Source organism: Symsagittifera roscoffensis, chromosome 6 (genome assembly GCF_963678635.1).
Source record: "Symsagittifera roscoffensis chromosome 6, txSymRosc1.1, whole genome shotgun sequence".
NCBI classification, from domain to species: domain Eukaryota; kingdom Metazoa; phylum Xenacoelomorpha; order Acoela; family Convolutidae; genus Symsagittifera; species Symsagittifera roscoffensis.
The window spans coordinates 40,866,980-40,886,049 of NC_087067.1; the positions used below are offsets into that span (position 1 = coordinate 40,866,980).

General features: G+C 31.4%; 2 protein-coding genes across 3 annotated transcripts in view; both read left to right on the forward strand.

Moving 5' to 3' along the window:
* The window catches only part of LOC134848160 (kinesin-like protein KIF11-B), a 286,740-nt gene that overhangs the window by 157,350 nt on the left and 110,320 nt on the right, over positions 1–19,070 (forward strand). The window lies entirely within an intron of this gene.
* Positions 13,964–19,070, forward strand: part of LOC134848076 (aquaporin-like) — a 41,387-nt gene continuing 36,280 nt past the window's right edge. The window contains exon 1 of the mRNA XM_063865416.1: positions 13,964–13,975. The gene's annotated coding sequence lies outside the window, so the exon portion shown is untranslated. The remainder of the gene's footprint in view (positions 13,976–19,070) is intronic.

Consider the following 19,070-nt stretch of genomic DNA (forward strand, 5'->3'; position numbering starts at 1 on the left):
CATTCTTTTGAAGTGGATGCCTTTTAATAGAAAAAATTGCAAGTTGAAATAATAGTTTCTCATTTCGTTTCTCTTATGAATTAGAAGACACAAGACACAAAAAAAGTTTATTTGAATAGAAGCACAAAAATCAGATTTCTTAAAGCTCAAGTCATGTTTTATTACTGTTGCAATAAGCACGAGTATTGCATTCGGGTACTAGGTTTTTTTCCAATATATAAATTTCTTCACAGGACTCTTTTCATCTGAACTAATTTCATGGAGGCCCCTTTAGCGACATTTTTAGTGGTACAGATATATTTTGAGCTTGTTGCTTTTTTAAATATTTGTTCAGCTCACATTTTTTTAAGGTGATGGTAGTTGTACCTACTCGATTCGTTGAAATTTCATTTTTTGGATTTTTTTCCTTGATTTCGGCTTCATAGGTTTTGGCTTGAAAGGTTTGGGCTCATATTATATCGGCTCAGTGACTTCTTTCTGCGTCGTGAGAATAGCGAAAAATTTTAGTGTTCGCGTGTTGTGAGGATGAGGTGGACTTAATAACTTTTAAATAGTCTTTTTAAATACTTTTTGGAATTTGTTTTTTGGCTAATTCATTTCGTTTTTTTTTTCTTGACTTCATAAGTTTCGACCTTTTTTACATCGTTTGAATTGCCTCATACTGCGTTGTTTGACAAACAAAACATAATTTTCGTTTGTGTTTATCACTTTTGAGGGTGAGGGGTTTTAACCATTTTTTAATACTTCAAAAAAGGAGTGAAATAAATAAAAAAGATCAAATCACTCCGTCCAAATTACCCAATTGAGCTATTTTTAAACCATCATCAACGGTTAATTATCTGTTGAACTTTCATTGCTGGGCATATATATTTTAAAGTATACTGAAGTCATAATTGTGAACTGCTGCTATTAACCAACCCGGGTTGAAGTTGCATTGCAATTCAGAAATGTATCATTGCTATTGCATTGTTTTGACCTGTTTCAGGGATGTGCCAGCACAAATACATATATTTACTCTGTATAACCATGTTAATTTTTTTATCCTTAATTTTTGAAACCATTGATGTGACATCGATGTTTCATCGATGTGACATCTATTTTATCAATGTTTAGATACATTGATGTGATATCAATGAAACATCTATGTCACATCCATAATTGAACCGACCTAGTTTGATTTTGTACGAAATTTCGATTTGATTCAAAGTTTTGCTACGTGTCGTTAAAGACGATTCAAATAGCCTTTCAGTATAGAAACTGCTAGAAACCACGTTCACAAGATGTTTTTCTTACACACAGCTGAAAGTAATCTAAAACCCAGTTTTTTTCTGCAAAAAAGTAGAAAAAGTTTTGGCCCTCTCCCCTAACCCTAAGGGTGTGAAGAAACTAAGACGGGTCACCGGGCAAGTATATCAGGGCCTTGGTGTTTCACTGTATCTAAGTTTAGCCTTTTCGAAGCTGAATGGCACTTTTCTTGCTAGTTACTGAAAATCACCCATAATTAGAACAATAGTTAAAATAATTTTTGAAGAAATACAACTTGTTTTTTGTTTCGGTGTCTTTTTGCTGTGTTAGTGCTGTTGTTGTTGTTATTGGAGAGGGCCAAAAAAAATAGAAATATGAAAAAATTTATGAATCTCCCTACATATAAAAATCAGCTAAAAATAACTAAAAACTCAGTTTTTTTCGTGTCAGCTGTATGTGACCCTTGAAGCTTGACTCGCAAAGCTCGTAATAGAGTGGAAAAGCGGATCTGGGTTTTCATTGTGGGAAGGGCGGAGTTTCAAAAGTTTTGGGAGAGTTTTGGTCAATTTTTTCAGTCTAATTTCTTAAATCACTAGAAGCTTATTGCGTGCGCTTCCCCCTCAAATTTGCCAGGGCGCCTTTGGAAAAAATTTAGTGTCCGTCAGCCAAAGAAAGAGATCTTAAAATAGTGCAAAGGATTGACCGGCTGATTGGTATACATGTCGTTTTTTTCTTGGTCACAATGAACAAAAAGTTACAGTTGATTGCCTGAAATTGCTTTGAAACTGAGAATCATAAATAAGTTTTGAAAAAAAACTCAATTTGAGAACGGTCGATAGTTCTAAAGTTTTTATCCTAAATCTTTATTTGATGTTTTCTACTGTTTTCTAATTTTTTATGTCCAAAATGTCCATTGAACGGTCAATCAATGGTATTTTTTAAGCTTTTCTCCTTGAGAAAGATTTTGAAATCTTTAATCCAGAAATTTTAAAATTTTTGCGACGTTTTTTGTATCAAAAACTGATGATTGCTAGTTCATTTTTTTTTATTCATAGGCGCCGAATTTATTGAGAAAAATAACTTCGTCTGTTTGCCTAAAAATGCTTTGAGACTGATAACCATCTGAAAAGTTTGAAGTTTTTTACTCTCTTTTATTTTAATGATTTTTAGTTATGCACACAATGTCATTGTATACAATTTCATTTTATAATTTTTTTAGTTTTTGTTTTAATTATAATTAGCCTAATTCAGATTGTTTTTTTTACAGTTGAGTTTTGAAACCGAGACTTCTGGAGAATTGTCTGATAAGAAATAAACGATAAACGCATGATAAGCTATTTTGAATAATTGCATGATAAGCTATTTTGTCAACCCGGTAAAACAGGGATGATCCATCAAGGTGATTTACATCCTTGTTTCAAGGATGAATCGGAAAATTCACATCCATGTTTCAGCCATGATTCATGGGTGAAACATCAATTTACCTTTTATCCATGTTTCACGGATGAATAATAGAACTGACATCCATGTTTCAGTCGTGATTCATCAATGAAATATCAATGCAATTTTGCATCCATGTTTCATAGATGAAACATGGATAAACATCGTAAAAGTCACACTGCAACATGTAAAGAAAGATCTATGATCAATGCAAATAGCGAAAAATTTTAGTGCTCGCGTGTTGTGAGGATGAGGTAGTCTTAATAACTTTTAAATAGTCTTTTTATATACTTTTTGGCATTTGTTTTTTGGCTAATTCATTTCGTTTTTTTTTCTTGACTTCATAAGTTTCGACCTCTTTTATATAGTTTGAATTGCCTCATACTGCGTTGTTTGTCAAGCAAAACATTTTTTTCGTTTGTGTTTATCAATTTTGAGGGTGAGGGGTTTTAACTATTTTTTAATACTTCTAAAAAAAAATTTTATTTGACAAGCAAATCATGTTGTTTCATTTGACGAGCAAATCAAGTTTGCGTGTGTCTTTCTGTGTTTCTTCAGAGGGTAAGGGGGACGCAATGTATTTTAATAGCTGCATTGAAAATTTTTCTTCTTGAAGGGCTTTTGTTGAGGCTTTTTCGGCTTTGTTGCCGCGAGGTAAAAGTTTTTGGATGCTCGGATTTAATTTTCGACTTTGCGTCGATTTTGATTTATTTTGAGTTATATTTGGACGTTTTCATCCAAAAAATTGTAAAAATGTTGATTAGAATTATTTAATATTACAAAAAATAACTGCTTCATCTGATTACTTTTTCCATTTTCTGATTACTTTTACTTTATAAAACTAGGTAAAGTTTTTCAAAATCTCTCAGAAAATCTTTCAAAGTTTTTCAAAAAAGCGTCGATTGTATTCTTCCGTAGTTTCGTTTTGCTTTAAGATACTTTTTCAACCATGTACTATGTTTAACAATTCTGCTTGTATGTCAGTGTAAAAATGTGAGCTTTCCGGCTGCCCTTTAATTGATCGTCATTATTTTGCTTAGAAATTTTTTACAAACTAAAGTTTTCTGAACTGTCAATTTGCATCTAAACGTTGAATTTTGTAAAGAACGTAGTCTTTTAAAGAACTCAGATTGACGATTAGCGTTGTTTTCAGTTTGGACTAGTTAGCGCACGGGATGATTTTTTTCTCAGAATTTTAGCATAATAATTGAAATCTTGGCCTGTTGTTACAATTTTTAAGCAAGCAGGGTATTTGAGTTACGAGCTGCTTTACAATAGTGCTTCGCACCCGCTTGGGCAAACGTAGATTTCAGGTGACTATTTCCCCACTCTATTTTTTTCTTCTAAAGATGGGTCTAAGCAAACACCCCAAAATTTTCTACAAAACTTAGAACAATAACAAAAGGCGTTATCACATTTTTTTAAACCGTCTTTCCGGGACAAAACCTCTCAAAAAGTTGTGGAGTTTCTAAAAGTCTTCAAACGCCCAGCTTACACTATAAGCATGTACGACAAAATTTGAAGAAGACCAAGTTATTTGCAAATAAATGTGTGACTCTGAATATTGTTTCGGATAAAGATAACAAAGTCAAGAAAATAGTAAGACGAAAACTCATTTTTCAAAAATAACAAAAACAATTTTTTTTGCGCCGAGAAGTTTTTTCCAGTTTCGCTTCTGACCTGCAGATTTACGTTGTTGGAAGCTTGATTTACGAGTTCTACAGAAGTGAAGTTATATCTCAATTGCTCGACCACTGAAAGGTGTGTTTGTTTTAGTGATTCTCACTTTGTTTGTTTTCCCCGCAAAATTAGTTACCACAATGATTGATTTTAATGAGCCGAATGATATGTCATAATGCAGCCCTTTCAGTTCAAGTAACGAAAGAGATAAATTTCCAAAAGTTTTTCCAGTGTCAAGAAAAACTGGTATAAAGCTTTTGAGTTTTAGTCAAATTTTGAGTGAGTAAAGCGATCGAGTAACGTTTATTATATAAGAAAAATTGTAAAGAGTTGACTTTGATAGAAACAACTATCTTCGGAAGGTTTCTTAAGCGCTTCTCTGGTAAAATAAAAATTTCAAAAAATAGTTTACATTTTATGTGCAAAAAATTGAAATTCTTCTTCGAGTTTTTTTTTCATTTTTTAAAATTCTTTTTGAAAACAATTCTAGTTAGTTATGATTATTTCTTTTTTTGCGTTTGTTTAGTTGCAGCATCACACGGTGCACAATATACGACACCGACTTAAAAAAAAAACTGCGAGACTGTGGTCAGAACATTCTGTGGTACTTGCACAACAACCCGCTATCTTTGTTTCAAATTATATTCTATCCATATTTCAATTTATTTTCTTTCATGATTATTTTCCTACCTTATGAAAAAATGAGCTTCCGTTTTACACTTTTCTTGGTTTTCTTCTCATTGTTGGAAAATATAGATGAACATTTTTTTTGGAATCAGCATTGAAATTGCATTTCTCTTGGTTTCAATCCACTGTCCAGCTCGTAAGTTGTTTTTCCGACCATTAAAGTGGGGAAAAATTTGTGTTCAATTTGACTTTTGGTCAAACTTCGTGCATATATGGTGAGCGGGCAGGCTTATTTTGTTGCTCATCTAAAGCAATTTACCCTAAATGATCATCGTAATGGGTGGAGTGATATATCATATTCAAGGCTTTTTAGCCCAGATTCGTATGTTGTTAATAAATTCAAAAAATTGTCCAAGCGTCGAGCAAAATTGGTTTGAAATTTTTAAAATTTTGTCTAATTTTGAGCAAAAAGAAAGGAAACGAGTAGGCTCAGCATAAAAAAATGTAGTTAATTTTTTTATGGTAAGAATATTTGACTCCAGATTCGCCATAAAAATTTTGTTTGACTACAGTATATTTATCTTCGAAGGTTTTTTACTGCTATCTTGGGATAAGAATTTTTAAAAATTTCAAAATATTTTTAATATAATTTTTTTTGTCATTTTTGGTCTACTGTCCGCTTTGCTTTTTACTCGGGCTGCCAAATATTAGCACTTAACACCAGTAAGAATTTGAAAAAAAAGTGGAAAAAGCTTTTTAGTTACTTTATAGTCAGAAAATTTGGTGCTACCTGCGCAGCAACCGGCTATCCTTGTTCCAATTTGAGTTTAGGCAAGCTATTTGGCCCCATGAAGAGGTTACTCAGCTAAATGCATCACTTTGCACTCTTTTCTAAATGCATAATTTTACTCAGTTGAATGCATCACTTTGAAAATCTGAGAATAAGTTTAGTTTTTGATCAATTTAAAAAACTTTTCATGAACGTTAAATGAGTTTGACATCAATTAAACATTTGTCTTATAATTGCTGTTGGTTCCAGTGAGTCTAATTTAGCTTGCGCAAACGCGGACTTTTGAGGAATCGTAGGCTCAAATTAGAACTTCATGCCTTGACAAAACCATAATATTGAAGGTTCAGGTTCGTGGCAACAACTGTTCTAACGTTATTTAAGGAAAAAAAACATTTTTCGGTCAATTTTTTTGCATTGCAAATTTTTCCTCAAATCAAACAGTAGGCCCTGCACCACCAATATTTGTGTCTGAAAAGCACATGTTTCAGTCAAATCCACAATTTTTCTAAATAACTTCAAGTTAATTTTAACGAAAATTTTTTAAATATTATGTTTTTAAAAACTATGATATCATTACTTTTACGAAAAATAAATTCTTCGAAATTTACAACCGTCAATTTGGTAACCACCTTGAACAGTAGAACTTCACTTTTTTCGATTTGATTCAATATGGTCTTTGTGCACCGTAATAGCAATAAACAGTAACAAAAATCATAGATAACACAGAAGAAAAATTTTGCAATCGTCATATGACAAAAAAAAAGAAATACTAAGTAGAAAGCTCCAACAGCATTCGAGTTTCTTTGTTTTTTGTATATGTGGGTTTTTTCTCAAAATGTGATGCGAGGCAAGGAAACCGGAGGTTAAAGTTAGTAAGACAATTAGAACTGAATACAGTTATCTTCGAAAAATGAATAACAAATTATCAAAGATTGAAACAAAAAATTTCAAAAAATTATTTTCGAGATTTTTTTTATCGATTTGTTTTTTGATTTCTATGCCCTTGCAATAAGCAAGGATTTTACAATCGGGTATTAGAAATTTTTTCCGTAAGCAATTTTGTCCAAAGGACTCATCTGGACGTCTGGACTCATTTCTACCTTGTTTCACAATGTATTCAAAATTCTATGCGTTCTCGGCCAAATTAGCTTGGAGGTAACGAATATGCCTGGGACCACAAAGTTCTTGGTTTTATTTCTGACCAAAGCTTGTTATTTCAAACGTGAAATATTCTGTTTCAATTAAATTTTTCGGCCAACTGGATCCCTTTTTTGTTTTTTGTCGAAACATACGAAAATTTAGTTTACCTAGTTTTTGTCGACATCTAAATTTTTTTTTCGACTTATGTTTTTTATCTTTGTTTTTTATCGCAAGTGGTGCAAAAATCCGTTCTGACTCTGTAAAAGAAAATTTTTCTTTGCAAAGGAGCGCTAAATAATGAAAACTTTTTTTTGGTTTGGATTAAAACTTAATTTAGTTTTTATCTAACAAATCGTACTCGCTCGCTTACCTAGTAAGTTTTTTAATAGTTTATAGAATCATTCAATTTACAGGGCGTTTAAAATGATATATCACTCGACTCCTTCTGAAACTCAAGTGAAACACGCCTGCTTTTTCACGAAGTAGAAAGATTCATAATAAAAAACAGCTCAGGAAAAGCTTCTCCCTTCTTAATATCGTTTGACGAAAAATTGTTATTTTGAAGAATGCATATTCTTACTTCATTAACTGCTAAGACTTTGAAAAAAGGGCAGATTTGAAATTGGCTGAGGACGAAATTTTTAAAGAGCGTCCTTTCTGTTCATATCTAGAACAGATGCGTATCCATAAACTTCGCAGACGTCTGATCATTTACTTTATGATAAAGAAACAGTCTAGTTCAGAGGTTCACCAATCGTTATGCTATTTAATTTGGCTAAAAAATTGCTTACATAAATGAGGATCTTTGTTCAAGATGATATTCTAGGTTTCACTGATTCAGCACTGGGTTTTGCTGTGAGTACAACACAGGGATCCTGTTTTAGCTTCAGTATCTCATTTTTCAAGCAAAATAATCGAACCAATGTTTGTTCAATCTGAAAAATGAACCACTTTGCAATACCATTTCAAATCAAAACAATTCGAAAGCCCCTGCTTTTTGCTTTTGCGCATTAAAATTGTTCCGATACTGTCCTGTTATAACCGAAGAGTTTTTTTCTGAAATGTAATAAGATCATATTCTGTATTTCTTTAACTTTTTGTGAAGTTCCAAAAAATTACTTCTACCTAAAGTAACTAAAATTACTTGAAACTAAAAAATAGGACTGTTTGGTATAATAATATAAGCAGCTAATCATTTTGCGATTGAAATTAAGCATTTGAGATAACCTGCTATAGATAATTTTTCTGGGGTAAATTTGCAAGGGTTTCAATTGAATTTTTTCTATTGAACTACTTGCTCTGACGAACAAAATGGGCAAACATTTTTGTCTTGGGGTGTGTTTTAGATTTTTCTTTTTTTTTGTTTTTTGTTTACCAAGCAAAATCAGTTAGAAAAAAAACGTCATCGGAAACGGTTGATTGCTTTATACTATAAAAATGTTATTATTGTGGTTTCATCAACAAAAAATTGCAAAAAACTTAACTTCAAGTATATTTCAAGTGCGAAAATTGAGCATAAAACTCGTAAAAAAAAGAAAAGAAACTTTGCTTAAGGTAGTAACAATATCATAGAAATGAACCTGAAAAATCCATTTCGAAGTTTCATAAAGCAATTTTAAAGCGGTAAAAGGGTTTTACCAAAAATTCAAACTATCAAATTTTAGGACATAAAAAAATATTTGTCGATAACATTAGGACGAAAAACAATGTTTATCAATTTGTTCAAATGTTGTAGCGCTGCTAAAAAGGCTAAGGAGGGCATTCATAAACTTTTTGGGCCAAGAGTTCGTTCATGAAATTAAGGATGTTTATTGATGATCATTTTCTTGTTTTTTACTAATTCAGCGCTTGGTTTTAACCTGAATACAACTTAGGGATCTTGTTTTTCTATCTGAATCTCACTTTTTAATCAAAATTGTCAAATAGTAATGCTTAAGTCTTGGAAAAAATATTTTTGTTATCAATTCGACACAAACCACTTCGGCAGTCGTTGTGTTCATCAGTCCTTGATAGAAGTGTTTTGTGTAAACAGAGTATTTGAACAATTTTTGGGGCAGCCAACCGTTTTTCTGTTTAAAACTAAGATTTCGAGATAACCTGCTGGATCTTTTTCTAAGCTAAATTCACGAAGCTTTTGTCTTAAGCTATTTGTTCTGGCCATTGAAAATGTAATGGAACTTTGTCAGAGGGTTTTCTTTTTTTGTTTTCTAAGCAACTCATTCACCAAAAACAATATCGGGAAAAATTGATGGATTTATTTTATAAAAACCCCCTACAATTGTGATTCGAACTAGAAAAGTTATTGGGTTTTAAATTTGTAGAAAGAATTTTTTGTAGTTTTGGTTTTGTTGTTACTTTTCGACAAGATAATTGAAATTAATTTCTTTTTTCTAAGGACTAAAGTTTCTTTTGTTTTTTCATCACACCGCGCCTAAAAATGACAGGTTTTGAAAACTATATATACTTTTTATTAAATGTAGGCAGAACACTGATTAATCTGGTTTTATAAAACAATTTAGGTCAATTTCTGTGAGTTTTGATAGACAAAAATATATATGATTTGAAATTTTAGATTCGTGGCAACAACTGCTGTAACGTTAATTGAGAAAATAAACAATTTTCGGTCAAAAATTTTGCATGAAAATTTTTTCCTCGATCCAAACAGTAGGCTCTACGCTACCATTTTTTTTGTCTGAAAAGCATATGCTTAAGTCATACCCACACTTTTTTAAATAACTTCAAAGTAGCCAACATTTTTCAACTACTATTTTTTATTGAAAATCATTATTTTACTATTTTTATGAACAATAATTTCTTCGAATTTTACAACCGTCAATTTGGTAACCACCCTGAACAGTAGAACTGCACTCTTTTCAATTTCTCTGAAAAACGTTTTTGCGCACCATGATAGCCATAAACAATAAAAATTCATAGATGACACAGAAGAAAAAATATTTTAGCAGTCACCATTATGACAAAAAACGAAGTAGAACAGCATTCGTAATTTTTTTTCGCATATACGTTTCGTTTTTCTGATTGTGATGCGATGTCAGGAAACCAAAAAGTGAAATTTAGGAAGTAAAATAGAACTAACTAAAGTGATTTTTGAAAAATGAATGACAGATTAAAAAATAATCAAAAGAACAAATATCAAAAAATATTTTTTCGAGATTTTTTGTAAGTTTTTTGCTGATATGATTTTGATATTTTAGAAGTAATTTTTCTGCAAAAGAGCGCTTAATGATGATTTGAAAACGTATTTGTTTTGATTAAAAATTTATTTTTCACGACCTTTCTAGCTTGTTTCCATTTAACAAACCTTACTCGCTCGCTTACTGAGTACTGAGGAAAGGATTTGATAATTTGACGAACTAAAATGGCAAAAATGTTTCTTGGGGTGTAATTTATTTTTTCTTTTTGTTTGTTTTTTGCTAACCAAGCAAAAAACATCATTGGAAAGGTTTGATTGGCTTATACTATAAAAATTGAACTATTGTGGTTTCAACAACAAAAAAGTTCCGTATAAAAACTTGATTTCAAACCTATTTCAAGCTTGTAAATTGAGCACAAAAGCCGTATAAAAGGAAAACGAACTTTGCTTAAGGTAGTAAGAGTATCATTTACATTTAAAAAAACTATTTGAAAGCTTCATACAGCAATTTTAAAGCGGTGAAAGGGTTTTACCGAAAATTCATAAAAACTTTGCGAAAAGAATTGTCAAAATTATAGACTTTTTTTTTGTTTCGCTGTTTTTTTTTGCTCCAAAAAATTTGACACTCGGAAAAGTAGGAGTTTCGATAATGTGACCCTTCTTTTTGAAAGTTTTTTTTGATTTTTCTCGATAACTAACTTACCAAATCCGAGATTCAGTCGAAATTACAGGTTGCGTGATTTCATTCTGCATAGGGGCTGTGCAAAATTTTTGTTGACCGTAAATTGGGCTTTTCTCGCTAGCTACCCTGCCAAGTCCAATATTATAGGTTTCAACAATTGATCAGGTTGCTGAAAGCCTAACTTGTAATTGGCTATGCCTAGTTTTTATCTTTGAAGTTACAAAGTTTGAAACTTTGAAGATTTTTTGGAAACTTTTTGACTTCACGCGAAAACTACCGTGCCAATCGAGAAACCCGGTTCAATCGAGAAACCCGGTTTTGGGAATCTTCTCTGCTTAAACGGGCGTATCCTGCTCTTTTCAGAAAAATGTTATAGATATTGAAAGTTTCTGACTGTTCTTAGAATTTTTGAACGTATTTTAGAAACATGTTGAATTTTCTTAAAATTTACTCAATCAAATCTGTGATCAAAAAGTCCCTCAAAAGATCGGGTTGTGATAGTTGTTCATGCAGAAGTGGTGACCTCTTAATTTTTTAAAAGATAAAAGTTTTCTCTCTGGGAAAATTAGTTATCTCAAAATTTCTTACTCTTCTCACTTTTTTTGTTAGAGAAATAACAAAGGTTTTGGGCAAAGTCCAATTTTTGATACAACATCTTTGAAACCACATTTTTTGTGCTGCATCAGATTCATTCAATATGAAACACGTACCTCCAGCTTTAGGTGGGCCCCTATTTGTTTCTTGTCGAAACATACGAAGTTTTGGTTCACCTAAGTTTTTTTAACGTCTAAATATTTTTCGACTTATGTTTTTTTTTGGTGTTTTTTTTTGTATTGCAAGTAGTGCAAAACTCCGTTTTGCCTCTGTATTAGAATTTTCTTGCAATGAAGCGCTAAATGATGAAAACTTTTTGCTTGGATTAAAACTTAATTTAGTTTTTATCTAACAAAGCTGACTCGCTCGCTTATTGAACATTTTTTTTTCAATTGCAAAATGATTTTATTCTAAATTAGATTGATTTTTGTGATCTTATTCTAAATCAGATTGATTTTTGTCAAGTTTCAGTAAATTCATTCCTTCAACCTAAAATAACTAAAGTTACTTGGAACTTGACTGTTGGTACAAATCGGATAATTGTATAAAAATAATGTTTGAAGCAGCCAATCATTTTTTGCGAATGAAATAAAGCATTTGATGTAACATATTGGATCGTTTTTGCAGGGATATCATTTCAATATTTTTTATTGATTTATTTGCTCCGACCAACGAAAACGGCAAGAATTTTGTTTTGGGTGTGTTACGTTTTTTCCTTTTTTTTGCTTAACAAGCAAAATCGATTCATAAAAATTATCAACGGAAAAAAGTTGATTGATTTTTACTACCAAAACTCTACAATTATGGTGTCCTCAACAAAAGTTTGCAATAAAACTTGATTTCATTAAAACTCAAGCGTGTAAATTGAGCAGAAACGTCGTATAAAACGAAAGCAAATTTCGCTTGAGTTGGTGAAAATATCATTTGAACGAAAATAAAATCTATTTCAAAGCTTTGTACAGCAATTTTAAAGCAGTAAGAGGCTTTTACCAAAATTTAAGTGTAAACATTGTCGATAAGAATTGAAAAATTTATAGATTTTTTTGGTTTTTTCTTTTTTTAGTTTTGTTGTTCTTTTTTGACAACATAAAATATTGATTATGCCATTTTCAGCTATAAAAAGGCAGAATGTTTCAACTTTTTCTCGTTTGATACGCATAAAAGTGTGATAGTTTTTTGCACAAAATAATCCCAAAATAAAATTAGAAGTGTTTAATCTTGTTTTGTAAATGCCTCAGTCATTTTTTCTGAAATTTGATGGTCAAAAACACAATTTATTTCTAAAAAGGCATTTCTAAGCCAACCAGAAAAAATTTTCAAAAACATTACTTGGCTCATTAAAAGAAGTATTGAACTGTTTTTTTTTACTTGGCTCATTAAAAAAAAGTATTAAACTGAATTTTTCAAAATTTAGGACAAAAAGGTGTTCGTCATTACCTTCAGGACAAACAGCATTTTTTAAATAAAATTTTCGAATTTTGTATTGTTAAAAGTGCTAAGAAGGGCATTCATTGATTTTTTCGACTGAAAGGGAATTCATGAATTGAAGGATGTTTGTTGATGATGATACTCTTGCTTTTCACTGATTAGGCGATGGGTTGCAACGTGAGTACAACAAGGGGATCATGTGTTTGTATCTGAATGTCAATATTAAATCGAAATTATCAAATCGTATTACCTAGATCATGAAAAATTTTTTTTGGTAATATCAGATCGACGAAAACCACTTTGTGAGCCCTTGTGTTCATCAACCCTTGATAGAACTGGTTTGTATGATTTGGGTATTAGAACATATTTCTGAGCAGCCAACCATTTTCTGACTAAAGCAAATATTTCGAGATATCCCGCTGAATATTTTCCAAGGCTAAATTTACAAAGATATAGTTTATAATAATTTGTTCTGGCCTTGTGAAGAAATTGTCAGGTGGCTTTCTTTCTTTGTTTTCTTTTATGTTTTCTAAGCAAAATTATTTGCCAAAATCAAAATCGGACAAAATTATTTTATATATTTGAAAAAAAACCTTACAGTGGCGATTCGAATAACAAAAAAAAACAGAAAATTTAAATAATTTTAAATTTACAAAGTGATTTTTTTAGTTTCTGTTTTGTTGTTATTTCTTAGACAAAAGACGTACGTAATCTATTATGTTTTTGCTGTTTTTTTACCACGCTGCGCACATTAATTGACAGGTTTTTTGCAAAAAAAATTATAAAATGTGATTAGAGCTGTTTATTCTCGTTTTGTACAAAAAAAGTAGTCATTTTCTGGAAATTTGATAGCCAAAAACGTTATATATTTTTATAGGACACATTCTCACCAAACCAAAGGAAATCGAAATAGCAACTGGCTCAATAAACAAGGCATTCAATTGATATTTGTATTTTTTTTGAAAGATATGCGTTTTTTCCGTATTTATTTTAAACCACCCAATTGGATACAATTTGTTTTTTTTCTTTAATTTTCCGAATGCCCCTGTCATTCATTTTAAGACACAGAAGCTACTTAGTTTTTCTTTAGTCCACAATTGATTTCTTTAAATTGGCTAAAACAGTGAAATCCGAAATTGAAGGATCTTTTTTGATGAGTGTTTGCATTATTTCTCACTGATTCAACGCTGGGCCAGCTGTGAGTACAACACGTGGATCTTGTTTTGGCTTCCCGCATCCAAGTTTAGGCATAAGTAATCGATTATAACGGATTATTATGATGATTTTTTGACATTTACCATTGATTATAATTATCAAAACTTTAGAACTTAACGTTTTCTTAAATGGAAAATGAACTACTTTATCTTAACTTCAAAATTATAAAAGCTAATTCACTTTAAAACAAAGTATTTACATCTGAAAAACTAATACTGTTTTGTGTATATCAAATATTTCAATCACATCTGAGAAATAACAGTTTAAGTTGAGTTTTCAGGATATTAGGTGTAAGCCGCAATTAATCTTTTTTATTATTGTTCAAGGCTTCAGGGAAACTCTTTGCTGCATTTCTTTGTATGAAGGCAGAAATTCTGCTGAAGCAGGTAATGTTACTTTTCTTAAAATTTTTTAAATCTATTTTTTGTTTTTTGTTTTCTGCAATGAGAAAAAACCGCATAAAAGACTATTGCATGATCATTGCTCGTAAAATAGTTTCAAAGCTTTGGGGGTTTTCCCATGAAAAAACTAAAAGTTTATAATTTGCAAAATTTTTAAGACCAATTACCAAAAAAACACGTGTTTTTAATTTTCGCAATCAGTTTTAGGCAATTCTTTCTTTTCGCAAAATCGGAATTGATCTTCAAAATGATAAACAGTTTGGCTGGCTAGAGCGCGTGGGATGGTTTTGTGCGGTATCCTTGCTCAACAGTATTCCCTCTCAATATCGGATCCAAAGCTACAAAACGTCGTGGGGCGCTAATGTATAAATAGGCTTTTGTTCTGTTCGGCCGCTGCAGTCATTTCTAAGTATCTTATTATAAAACTCGTATTTTTTTCAAAACAATTGTGTGTCTCTGTTTTTTTTGCCGTTTTCTAATAGCCGGAAGTTGTTTCTGATCAAAAAAGTAAAACTGTTAGTAGCAATAAGTATCCAAACGCATGACTAACTCTAATTTTTAGAACCTCATATTGACTTTTTACAAAACAAAACAAAAACTGTTTCGAGTAACATTTTCAATACATGGAAAATTTTTTGTTACTATGATGGTTTGTTTCTCAAATCCTTAGCAGATTTTATGCCAATCTGTTCCTAGTAAATACTGTAATTCAGATCTGAAATAATTTTTTTCAGATCTGAATGTAAGATCTGAAATGGACTGTGAAATTTTAAAATAACGCTTGAATACTCCAAGAACGGGTTATTTCAGAACTAATTTCAGATCTGAAATTTAGTTTTTCTTGGTTATTCAAGATCTGAAAAATCAATGAATTTGTCACAATTTTCGATATTTTAGAAATTTCTGTATTTGATGGCTTCTGCTAGCTACCAGCAGGTACTCAGCAAAGTCTCTAATCGGAGACTGCTGAATTTGTTTCTCAAAACGTGAGATAAGCATTGGAAACGCATAGCTAGCTCAGAAAATTCAAAAATTTGATAGGTCTTATAACAATTTTTGAAAACTTTTTTTAAAAACAGTTGAATAAGAAATTTAGTTTAAAAAAAAAGAGTTGTGTGAAAAAAGGGGAATCTAAATATAATTAATCTAAATATAATTGTTTAGGTATTAAAGAAACAGCAAAAAATCAAAATTTAATTTTTTGCTCGAACAGTATAAATTGTAATTTAACAAAAGCTTTCTAAGATCTACTATCAGATAAAAAACTTTGCTTTTCAAAATTATTTCAGATCTGAAAAATTTTATTTCAGATTAGATCTGAAATTTTCAAACTTTTGTCACGATCCGAATAAAAGAGTTTCAGACCTGATAATGAACATAAATAAGAAATAAAGAATTTCAGATCTTGTAGAGAAATCCGCTGGGTACAGGAAGGACTTCGGATGAATTTTGGCTTTTATGTTGTGATTATAAACATAGTCTAATTTTTACAAAGGGTTAGTACTTTACCCTCAGAATATCAGTGTGAATCTTGAAATTTAAATTTACCGTTTTTTGAGTGACGAAATAATTGTTCTGACCGTTGAAAATGGGGAGGAACTTTGTATTCGGGTGTGTTGTAGAGTTTTAATTTGCTTTTTGCTTTTTCAGGTACCAAAAATAATCATCGGACTGGGTTGATGATATATCATATTGAAATTGAAGTCTTTTTAGTCGTAATTCGAACCACATTAAAACATTCCTAACTTTTTTCAAGTGTCAAGAAAAACCAGTTTGAAACTTTCGATTTTTCGCCTTTAATCGAGCGAATAAAGCAAGCGAGCAGTTTTGCAACAGATGAGTTATGCCTAATTTAACACCTTAAAACTTAATTTTAAACAAGTAAAACTAACTTTTAGAGTTTTTAGCTTTATTTGGAAACCAAAAACTTCATAAAGTTCAAAAATTTTCTTCAAAAAATTTTTGAATAAGCATATAGCAAGCGAATAAAGCAAGCGAATAAAGCAAGCGAGCAGTTTTGCAACAGATGAGTTATGCCTAATTTAAGACCTTAAAACTTAAATTTAAACAAGTAAAACTAGCTTTTAGAGTTTTTAGCTTTATTTGGAAACCAAAAATTTCAAAAAGTTCAAAAATTTTCTTCAAAAAATTTTTGAATAAGCATATACCAAGCGAATAAAGCAAGCGAATAAAGCAAGCGAGCAGTTTTGCAACAGATGAGTTATGCCTAATTTAAGACCTTAAAACTTAATTTTAAACAAATAAAACTAACTTTTAGAGTTTTTAGCTTTATTTGGAAACCAAAAACTTTGAAATTTTTATTATGATTTTCTATTCATTTTTCTACAAAAAAATTGTCCAGTTTGCCTATATTACTATGACTCTCCAAGAAACTTAAATTTGATTTTAACGTCATATCTTTTCATCACAGGAAGCAGAAAAATTACACTACGTTGGAAAAAATTTTCTAAGCCGTTGTTTTCTAAAGACTATGGTCGGTTAATTCTGTGCTACTTGAACAGTAACTCGCTATCCTTCATTTTTGGAATGGTTTAGCCGATTTTCTTTAAAAATTTTTTGTCGTTACATGTCTGTGATTGAGTCTGTGTTTGAGTATTGTTTGCTTAGAATTGAGTGTTTTCATCGTAACTTGGATTTGTAAGTCTTCAAACCAATTTTAACGACTATAACATTGCATTTTTTGTATCAGTTTTTACTGCTGCTCTATTTGCACAAATTTTCTCGAAACTTCTACGATGATTCACAAAAGATGTCGCAATTGAAGGTTTCCAAAATGTCAACTAAAAAATTTAATTAATTTTTATTTCGAAGGTGGTGCAAAGTTCTGCTTCATCCATCCCATTGAGTGCACTGAGTTTATATGTTAACTGGTAAACTCATAGAGTAATTTCAGATAAAGTACACCGTCTGCTCGTCACGTTATCTTATTTTCGCCCGGATAGATTCGTGCAACTTCTTAGTCTAATACCAATCTTAATTTTACTCTTATTTCTCCTAGTCTCAATAGATCTAGTGTACACCGGTTTTTGCGAGTTAGTTTCCAGAATGAGAAAAACTGTATTGTAAGTTTAATTCAAATTGCTCTGGTGCTGAAACTACAAGTAGTTTCAGCACCTACAAATAAGTGGGTTGTTAGTTTGATGGAGTATGATTGGTTAGTATTCAATATTTTTAAGAGATAAAATATCAGAATAATATCCAATAATAAATTCTAGTTTAGATCTGGTTCCACCCATCCGGGGTTTACAGAGTTTTAGTTCTTCAGTGTTCTACTGTAGCGGAGGATGGATGATGGTGTCTTTCTTTAGAAGTTGCGAGCATATTTTTTTTCGATTAGGAAGAAGGATTGTTATCACGATCGTTTCGGGAGATCGTATCATGATTTCTGATCGGTTGTGATGAGTGTTGATTTGGTTTGTTAGAGAATAGCAAGGTTCCAATCTCGTTCGGATGTGGCATGTAGTTTGAATTTGGATGGAGTGCCTGGTGACTTGAATCTGTACGTATACTTGAACATCGAAATTGCTATTGTTCTGTTTCAATGGGTTTCCTTTGTTGCGATGCCAAGTCGTACTTTAAACCCTTTGAATGTAGTGACTGTAGGCAGCATTCCGTAGTTGCAGTGTGATTGGGTTGTCAAGTTCCTTGCTGCTCGTTTTTGGGCTGTGTGTAATCTATATACTGCATTGTATTATTTACATTTACAAACCTTTGTTAATTTTGTTTTTAGTTAAGATCTTGTATTAAATTTTATCGGAAAAGCGTTCTTGTTTAGTTCAGTTATTTTAAGAGCTACTCACCCTTGGGTAACTCTCGTCAAAAATAGAGTGTATGTTACAAAGCGTGGATGAAGCACGGTGGATTAGGCCGTCTATAGAGCATGCTCAGGACGTCCTCTCTGGTGGGTTAGACCAGGATTGGAGTATAAAATCATGCTCTTTTTTTTGGAGGGTCCTTTTTGTGTTCAACCTTTCGTGCCTTTTTTTAACTGGTTTTTTCCTTTTTTGTCTTGGTTGTGTCCGTTTTTTCGAAATTCAAATTGTTTGTTTTGGGTTTATCTTTTGACTTTTTTGCGTTTTGATTGTTTGTGTTCAGACTTGAAAGTAGTCTTCAAAAGAATAATTTATCCAGTTCTAAGCTGGTTTTAATCCGGTTTTAGTACCGTGGGTTTTATTTTCTTAGTCATGCTGTTAGGTTGTGGTTTTGTGGTGTTTGGTAATCTGCGTTGGTTAGTTTGGATTTTTATATAATTCCTTTCCAACCGGATTAAAGGAAAGTTTGAAATGTGTTAAAACTGGTTAGAGTTGATATCAGTGAAAGTTAGATCAAAAATTCATTATTTTGAACAATTCTTCAAGGGCGAGCTGTGCGATTGTGGATAGAATTGTGGGCGAGTGAATAATTAAAGCTATAAAGAAGCGTTTTTGAAAAGGTTAGTACTGCTCTTATCTTATAGGTATCTTTTAGTAATTTACTACTTTGAAATTATTAATTTTACGGCTTTATTTGGGGGGTTGAAATTAGCAATCTATTTTCATTTTAAGAATATTTACTGCATATGGGAAAAAAAAATTTATATCAGTTTATTGCTGTTTTGGGGGTAAATTTTACTGCTTCATTTGTTATAATTGGTTAATATATAATTTATGATTCTAG